The 9,036-nt window shown below is 50.3% G+C and overlaps 1 long non-coding RNA gene across 1 annotated transcript; it reads right to left on the bottom strand.

Moving 5' to 3' along the window:
* Positions 1–1,434: 1,434 nt before the first annotated feature.
* LOC119295529 lies at positions 1,435–8,049 on the bottom strand. Its single transcript, XR_005144071.1, has 2 exons — positions 7,747–8,049; positions 1,435–1,837 (listed from the first exon to the last, which is right to left on the bottom strand). It is a non-coding gene; the product is annotated as an uncharacterized LOC119295529 (long non-coding RNA).
* Positions 8,050–9,036: the final 987 nt, after the last annotated feature.

Raw genomic sequence — 9,036 nt, 5'->3', positions numbered from 1 at the left:
TAAAGCTCCGGGCTTGCGTCGGGGTCTCCAATTAGGTTCCCCGAGCAATTTGTACGGGTTCCGGTGACCTCCCCCAAGGGTTGTCAAAGTGTACGGGTTCGGTGACCGTCCTCAAGGGTTGCCATTTGTACAGGTTCGGTGACCACCCTCAAGGGTCCCTTAATGAAATCACGACGTCTTGCATTGTGCGAGCGCGTGAGGAGATTATGGTGGCCCTGGTGTCTTCTTGGGGAGCATTCTGCCTCCACACGGCTCCAAACGGAGATTAGCATCCGCAAGGGTGTGAACTTCGGGATACATCATCGTCTCCGCATGCCTCGGTTATCTATTACCCGAGTCGTTTACTTATGCACTTTACTTTGTGATAGCCATAATGTTTCATGTTATGTATCTTGCTATCATAGTTGTCTATCTTGCTTAGCATAAGTTGTTGGTGCACATAGGTGAGCCTAGTTGTTTTAGGTTTTGTGCTTGAAAAATTAAATGCTAGTTTTATTCCGCATTTATTGAAGACTAAACTGTAATTATTTTAAAGCGCCTATTCACCCCCCCTCTAGGCGACATCCACGATTTTTCAGTGGGCCAGTCGGTGGTTTGGTTGGTGTGACCATCGGCGAAAGCCGATGACGCGACGCTTGTGGGTGTCATTACCTTCAGGTAGGCTTCAAAGATCTGATTCTCTCTCCCTAGCTCCTATGGCTCTAGGGGAAACCCTAGGTTAGGGTTACCTCGGATCAGATGATGATGTCACTTGTGTCATGTATCCTCTTGGGTACATTATTTTGGAGAGGGTTCTCGGCGGAAGGAGCCATGGTTGGTGGGAGGGTTGCACCGCGGTTGTCACAAATAGTGTGTGACGGCAATCCTTTGTTGTGGCGTCTTGTTGCGGAGATGGCGCTTGGCGACAATCTCGGTGTTGTTTGCTGGAGATGCGGATGGCTAGGCCATGCTTGCTTGATGGTCGTGATGGCGAGTTAGTGACAACTCGTGGTGTATCATTTGTGGTCGGGTGGCCATGATCAAATTTACCACTAGAAGACACTTGTGTCAGAGGCGTGGGATTGCAGTAGCATGTCCAATGTGGGATTTTGGTTGACTTGTCGTCTCCCATTCTGCAATTTGCATCACACGTGCATCGACGGATGTTCTTGGCTCCAAAATTGGCTCTTGGCGACTAGGTGCTTGTTTGGTGTGTGCATGGTTTCGCTTTCTGTGGACAATGTTTGGATCATGTGTGCTTTGCGAGGCTCAATGTTGTTCATTTTCCTTTCCTTTTTTGTTTTGCCAAGGCATAACTTTGTTTTTTTATTTATTATTGTGCTCTTTGCCGACGTGATTTTTGTTGTGTGTTAGTGTTGATTATTTGCATCCAAATGTTAGAGAGGCTGGATGCATGTTCGTTGTGTTTGTATTCGCTTTATGCTTTATTATAAGTTAATGAAATATGCCCTTTATCAAATAAATGTTATTTCAGTTACAGATACAAAAAAATCATTTCCATTAGTCAGCTTATAAAATTAATCGAACGAAGGAGGAGAAGCCAATACATTTTGGGCGCTGATAGGCGCTGGCGCACCGGCCAAACAGCTGAGCCGGTCAACGCGCGAGCGTCCGATTCAGCATATTTCACCCGTTCGATCTGGGTCTCGCAATAGAAAAAAAAAGTGCATCGCGCTCCGCTTTCGATCTCGGTTCCTCCTTCCTCGCGCTCCGCTTTCGATCTCGGTTCCTCCATTCTCGTGGGAACACAGCGCTGCCGCCATGGCCTGCACCAGGCGCTCCGGTCTTGCCGGTCCCCGCCCTTGTCGCTAGTTTCCGCCCTTCACCACCGCAAAAACTGGAGATGGGGGTAGCAGATTGGTAAGCTGGTTCCAGCATAACACACAATACGGTAGCAAAAAAATGACTGGTTCCAGCAAAAAATGAAGACCATGGTAGCAAAAAGAAATATCGATCATAGCAAAAAGAAGGCGGTTGCAGCAAAAAATCATCGTCGTCGTCGCCGTCCTCGTCCCGTCGTGATTGGATGTAGCAAATCAACTCGCCGGTTGTAACAAAAAGAGATTACGGTTGTAGCAAAATCATCATCACCAAAAATGCAGTAGAAAAACAGAGTAGCGCTCGCCATGGTCACCATGGTTGCAACTCTGACACCTGCCGGTTCCAGTCCAAGGTGACTACGGTTGCAACATCAATAGCATCATCGCCTCCGGCTCGCCGCGGGTCGGAGTGCCAAGCAACAAATATCTTTAGTTGGTCGGTTGAAGCAAAAAATTACTAGATTCCAGCAAAAACAAAAGCCGATTCCAGCAAAAACAAAGTTAGCAGGAAAAAGCTCCCAGTGACGATTGCAGCAAAAAAATAGCTAGTTCCAGCAAAAACACACAGTGGTTCCAACAAAAATAAAGTTGTCGCCGGCGGCAAGGGCCCGTTGGGATTTGCCGTCATGGTTCTAGCATCTGGAAGCCACGTGTAAGACAATAGGCTTTGGGGGGAACCGGCACAACCCTCTAGGGGTGGCCTATCACATATATATATATAATGAGGTGGTATACAACGTTACAATATACACATGTAAATACAGTCTAACACCCTCCCTCAATCTTAGCCACTTTCTAATGAATCTAGAAGGGTAAGATTGCGCCTGCAAGTCTCAAACTGTGGCAAAGGCAATGGCTTGGTGAAGATGTCAGCAAGTTGATCCTTGGAAGAAATAAACTTGATCTGTAGTTGCTTCTGAGAGACACGTTCACGCACAAAGTGATAGTCAACTTCAATGTGTTTCCTTCGGGCATGGAATACCGGATTTGCAGAAAGGTGTGTAGCACCGATGTTATCACACCAAAGAACAGGAGGCTGTGATTGGGGTATACTTAACTCCTGAAGCAAGGACTGTACCCAGATGATCTCTGATGTGGCATTGGCCACAGCCTTATACTCAGCCTCAGTACTGCTACGCGAGACAGTAGCCTGTTTCCGAGCACTCCAGGCAATCAGGTTAGAGCCAAAGAAGACAGCATAACCCCCCGTGGATCGCCTGTCATCCGGATTGCCAGCCCAGTCTGCATCAGAATATGCTAAAAGACAACCAGAGTCAGACGGCCGAATATGCAAACCATGAGCCACCGTGAAACGAATATAGCGCAAAATCCGCTTAACAGCAGACCAATGAGTGTCACGGGGTGACTGCAGATACTGGCAGACTCGGTTAACAGCATAGGAAATGTCTGGTCGCGTGATCGTCAAGTACTGGAGCCCACCAACAATACTCCTGTACTCTGTCGCATCAGAAGAAGAAAGAAGCACACCATCAACAACATTGAGCTTATCAGTGGTAGACATGGGTGTAGTCGTCGGTTTGCACTTAAGCATCCCAGCTCGCTGCAACAAATCCAGAGAGTACTTCTTCTGCGTCATAACAAGGCCAGCATCACGAGAAGTAACCTCCACACCAAGAAAGTAATGAAGCTTCCCAAGGTCCTTGACCGCAAAATCAGCACCAAGTGAGCGAACAAGCGCAGTAGCAGCCGACTGAGAGGAGCTGACCAAAATGATATCATCTACATAGACCAACAAGTACATAGTAACCTCAGGCCTTTGAAGAAGAAACAATGAGGAGTCAGCAGTTGATGATGCAAAACCATGAGCATGAAGAGCCATTGCAAGACGAGCATGCCAAGCACGAGGAGCCTGCTTCAGACCATAAATTGCCTTGGACAGACGACAGAGATGATCAGGGCAACCCGGATCAGAGAAACCCGGAGGTTGGCGCATGTAAACCTCCTCCTCCAAGACACCATGAAGAAAAGCATTTTGAACATCAAGCTGACGAAGAAACCAACCTCGAGTAACAGCCAGAGAGAGAAGAAGTCTGATGGTAGTAGGCTTGACCACTGGACTGAAGGTGTCTTCATAGTCAAGTCCAAAACGCTGTTGAAAACCACGAGCAACCAGACGAGCCTTATAGCGCTCAATGGACCCATCAGAATGCCTCTTCACTTTGAAAACCCATTTGGAATCAATGACATTTACCTGTGATTGTGGAGGAACAAGAGTCCATGTCTGATTGCGAAGAAACGCTTGATACTCCTGCTCCATGGCCTCTCTCCAATGAGGAATGCGCATAGCAGCTTGATACGTGCGTGGCTCAGAGGATGGATCTGCGAGAGCCGCAGACATGCACGCCGCTAACCAAGCAACTGTGCCATCGTGACGTTGCTTAGGCTGAAAAATGCCACTCCGACTACGCGTATGTGGACGTAGAGCAGCAGCAGGAGCCGGCGGAGGCGAAGGTGACGGAGACGTGACGGTCGCCGGAGATGCAGGAATCACCTCAGGCGAGCTCGGGACAGACGACTCCGGGCTGCATGGCGAAGACTGGCCCGACGACAGGGGCTCAGAGGCCATGGGCGAACCGAGAGTGGGCGAGGCCAGCTCCGGTGACACCGGCCCAGACGGCCTTGGCGAGGCGAGAGCAGGCGAGGCCGGCCCTGGTGAGAAGGGCCCAGACACCCTGGGCGAGGCAGGGGCGGGCGAGGCCAGGCCTGGTGATGACTGCCCCGACGCCCTGGGCGAGACAGGGACCGAGGAGGCCGGCCCGGTCGGCGGGGTTGCAGGGCGCGACGATGGCGAAGGCAGCCCAGAAGCCAGAGGCGACCGGGCCAGGGCGTCGATCGGCCGTGCATGAGCACGGAAACCGAGGCCATGCAGGGGCGCCATGTGCTCCTCATGCACAACAGAAGGTGCCGAGGATGAAGGCGATGGCGACGAAGAGGAAGATGGCACTTCCAGAATCTCCAAACGAGCCCCACGACCAGTGCCTGCACCATGGTTAGGCAACAATAGAGGAGAATATGCAACATCATCAAATTGGTCAGAAGCAACAGAGGATGAATGCATGACAGGTGGCTCGGTAGTGGACACAGGGAGTTTGGCAAAGGGAAAAACATGCTCATCAAACACAACATCCCGAGAGATGTAGACACGATTAGTGGGCACATGAAGACATTTGTATCCTTTATGAAGAGAGCTATAACCAAGAAAAACACACTTCTTGGAACGAAACTCGAGCTTACGCTTGTTATATGGACGGAGATGGGGCCAGCAAGCACACCCAAACACCTTGAAAAAGGTGTAGTCCGGTTGTTCATTAAGGAGAACTTCAATGGGAGTCTTCATATTCAAAACACGAGTGGGAGTACGATTGATGAGAAAACATGCAGTGGTGAAAGCATCACTCCAAAAACGAAACGGAACAGATGCATGGGCCAAAAGAGTCAGACCAGCTTCAACAATGTGACGATGCTTACGTTCTACTGAACCATTCTGCTGATGTGTATGTGGGCTAAACGGTGAGTGATCCCAAGCGACTGAAAGAAGGAGTTGAGGTTGCGATACTCGCCACCCCAGTCTGACTGAACATGAACAATTTTGTGCTTGAGAAGGCGTTCAACATGTTTTTGGAACTGAACAAAAATGCCAAACACATCAGATTTACGTTTGATAAGATAAAGCCAGGTAAAGCGGCTGTAAGCATCAACAAAACTGATATAGTAATTATGACCACTAACAGAAGTCTGAGCAGGACCCCATACATCTGAAAACACAAGTTCTAAAGGATGTTTCACCTCACGACTGGACTCCGAAAAGGGAAGTTGATGACTCTTCCCCTGCTGACAAGCATCACACACTGCTACATCTTTATTACTAGACACACTAGGAAGCTCATGACGACGCAAAACATGCCGGACAATAGGTGTGGCCGGGTGACCAAGACGAGCATGCCACTGTGACGGAGATACCCGAACTCCACTAAAGACGCGAGCGACGCCAGGATGGTCCAGACGATAGAGACCTTGGCAGAGCCGCCCACTAAGAAGAATGTCCCTCGTGCCCCGATCCTTAATAAAAAGATCAAAAGGATGAAATTCGCAAAGCACATTATTATCACGAGTGAGTTTAGGAACTGAAAGAAGATTACGTGTCACAGATGGAACTCGAAGAACATTGCGAAGTTGAAGACTCCTATTGGCATGTCTAGTGAGAAGTGATGCTTGACCAATATGAGAGATGTGCATACCTGCTCCATTGGCGGTGTGGATCTTGTCGGAGCCATGGTAGGGTTCACGAGTGTGAAGCTTCCCCATCTCACTGGTCAGGTGCTCTGTCGCCCCAGAGTCCATGTACCAGTGGGGATCAATGGAGTAGGACTGAATGTGTCCCGGTGGCTTCTGCGGCGGCGGACGATCAGCCATGACGACCTGACGAGCAAAGTTGCGTGTATCCTTCCCGTCATTGCCGAGACCAAGAAAACCCTGCTGGAAGCGCTTGTGACACTTCGAGGCCCAGTGCCCATCGCGACCACAAAGCTGGCACACACGTGGACCGCCAGCCCCTGGTAGCGTCGCAGTAGGAGGAGGGGCCGAGGCGGGTGGTGGTGACTGCCCCGAAGGAGCCCTGGATGAAGAAGAGGAGCGACCACCCTTGGTGGCGGCGTTTGCCGAGAGGGCGCCGTTGCCCCTGGATCAGCGCGTCTCGACTCGTTGCTCAGTAAGCAGGAGGCGTGAAAAGACCTCGTGTGCTGGCATGGGCGTGGAGTTGCCCCTCTCATTGATGATCTCGACTAGGGTGTCATACTCCTCATCAAGACCATTGACAATAAATGAGTTGAACTCGGAGTCGGTGAGGGGCTGTCTAATGGAGGCCAGCGTGTCGGCGAGACTCTTGACTTTGTTGTAGAACTCAGTGGCGGTGGAGTCAAGCTTCTGACACTCCCCAAGTTGGCGACGGAGCCCAGATACACGAGCCTGCGACTGTGCCGCAAACGAGCGCTCAAGAATAGTCCATGCCTCGTGGGACGTCTTGGCGAAGACAACAAGCCCAGCAACGGCCGGAGAGAGCGACCCCTGGATGGAGGAGAGGTTCGCCTGATCCTGCCCTGTCCAGACACGGTGAGCCGGATTATAGACCGGACCGTGCACGCTGTCAACCAGCGCAGGAGGGCAAGGGAGAGAGCCGTCGACATAGCCAAGCAGATAGTGACTCCCAAGAAGCGGAAGAACCTGCGCGCGCCAGAAGATGTAATTGTCCGACGACAACTTGATGGTGATGAGATGGCCGAAGTGAAACGGCGGCGGCGGCTGCGATCCCATCGAGGAGACTGGCTGAGGTGAGACCACCGTGGAGACAGTCAGAGGGGCAGCCGGCGCGGTGACAGAGGGCGCGATGCCGGCGGTTGACGCCGCGAAGCCTGCCAGCGCGACGTCCTCCGCCACCAGCGGCGCAGTGGCCGAGGGCGCGACAACCGTGGTTGACGGGGCGGCGGCGGTGTGGGCCACAAGCGCCTGCCCGGGCGAAGTAGCAGCCGGCGGGAGCGCGAAGAGGGAGCCGACGCTCCGTGTCCCGATCGGCGCCTGAAGGGAGGCTGCATCCAGCGGCCTCGAGAGAAGTGCCGCGAGGGAGGCCGACAGAAAACCGGTGGCGGTGGAGCCGGACGCAGCGGCGGACGTCATAGCAGTCGGGCGACGGCGACGGCGGGCGCGGCGGCGGCGGCGGCGGCGGTTTAGGGTTTTTAGGCGGAAGCGGACGTAACCTAGCGTGATACCATGTAAGACAATAGGCTTTGGGGGAAACCGGCACAACCCTCTAGGGGTGGCCTATCACATATATATGTAATGAGGTGGTATACAACGTTACAATATACACATGTAAATACAGTCTAACACCACGGGTTCCAACATTTCTAACCGCTGGGTGTAGCACCGCAGGAGCTGCTCGATGCAATTGCCGTTGAATCCCGTCGATGCAGCCCACTGTCGACGTGGCGCAGCCGCCATGGGAACTCCTTTCGCTCTTTTTTGTAGCAAAAACAACAAGGATGGGAGAGGTGAGGGGGTTCGGTGAGTGGCCATGGCTGGCTCCAAGTAGCAGCAGCCGGTGCTAAATCTCATGGAGGGGGATTTCTCTCGCTGGGAGAAAGAGAGAGAGAGAGATGTGGAGGGGATCGGGGTGAAGGGAGGAAGAGGATAAGGGAGGGAGGTGGAAAGAAGAAGATAAGGCAGAGAAAAAAAGTTGGGCGTGCGGTGGAGTCACGGGGCGTACGATTGTGGTGGAATCGAACGCTGCGCATGGGACCGGCCCAATGTTCCGCCGGTGCCCCGGCCCCAAACGTTTCCCATACATTTTTATTAAGGGAGAGACAACCGTGACATATTGAAGTCGCTCCGGGCAGAGACATACTACATCACCTTTGCCATTGTGGACCAAAAAGTCATTTTGGAGGGCGAGCTCCAGTGAGGCTTATATTTTAAATAGTGCAAAATAGTATTTCAGAATTTGAAAAATTCTGAAAAAATCAACATGTTCATACAAATGTATATTACACATGTGCAAATTTTGATGCTGAAATAAGTAACCATATGAGTTACAGAAAAATGACAAAATCATGATTTTGGGAAGATGAACAGTGTATTTATTATCCACTATTTAGAAATCATCATTTTGTTATTTTTGTATAGTTCACATGGTTACTTATCATCAAACTGTACACATATTACACATAGGTAATATACAACCATATGATAATGTAGAAATCTTTTTGGTTTAAAACTTTAAATGTGATTTTAAAACTATTTAATATAAGGTCCTCCAATGCATCCGGGCTCCAAAAATCCTCTCTCTGGATGGACACCCTTGTTACCAAACATTAAAGATTAGATTTTTGTGTTGCAAAGTTCACACGACGTTTTGGCTCCCAGGAGCATGTAACAGTACCCGGAAAAAAATGTTCTCAAAAAAATCTTTAAAAAGTTGTAGATGATCGTGTTGGTGTTGCAAGCGTGCTTGACAATTTTCATGTGGAACGGAGTAACGGTGTTTCGTCAGTGAAAAAATTTGGTGTGATATTTGATCTTTGATTTTTTTTTGCGCATGAAAAAATGCTTAACCTTTTTGCTTCAAAATTTAGAGGTAGCATTTGTATGTGGCAAAGATCACAACAAAAATTATCTCAATTTTTTGACATTTGAAAAGAAAAAT

Source organism: Triticum dicoccoides, chromosome 4B (assembly GCF_002162155.2).
Source record: "Triticum dicoccoides isolate Atlit2015 ecotype Zavitan chromosome 4B, WEW_v2.0, whole genome shotgun sequence".
NCBI lineage: Eukaryota > Viridiplantae > Streptophyta > Magnoliopsida > Poales > Poaceae > Triticum > Triticum dicoccoides.
Note: the sequence above shows the minus strand (reverse complement) of the source record. Positions and strands in the feature narration are given on the sequence as shown.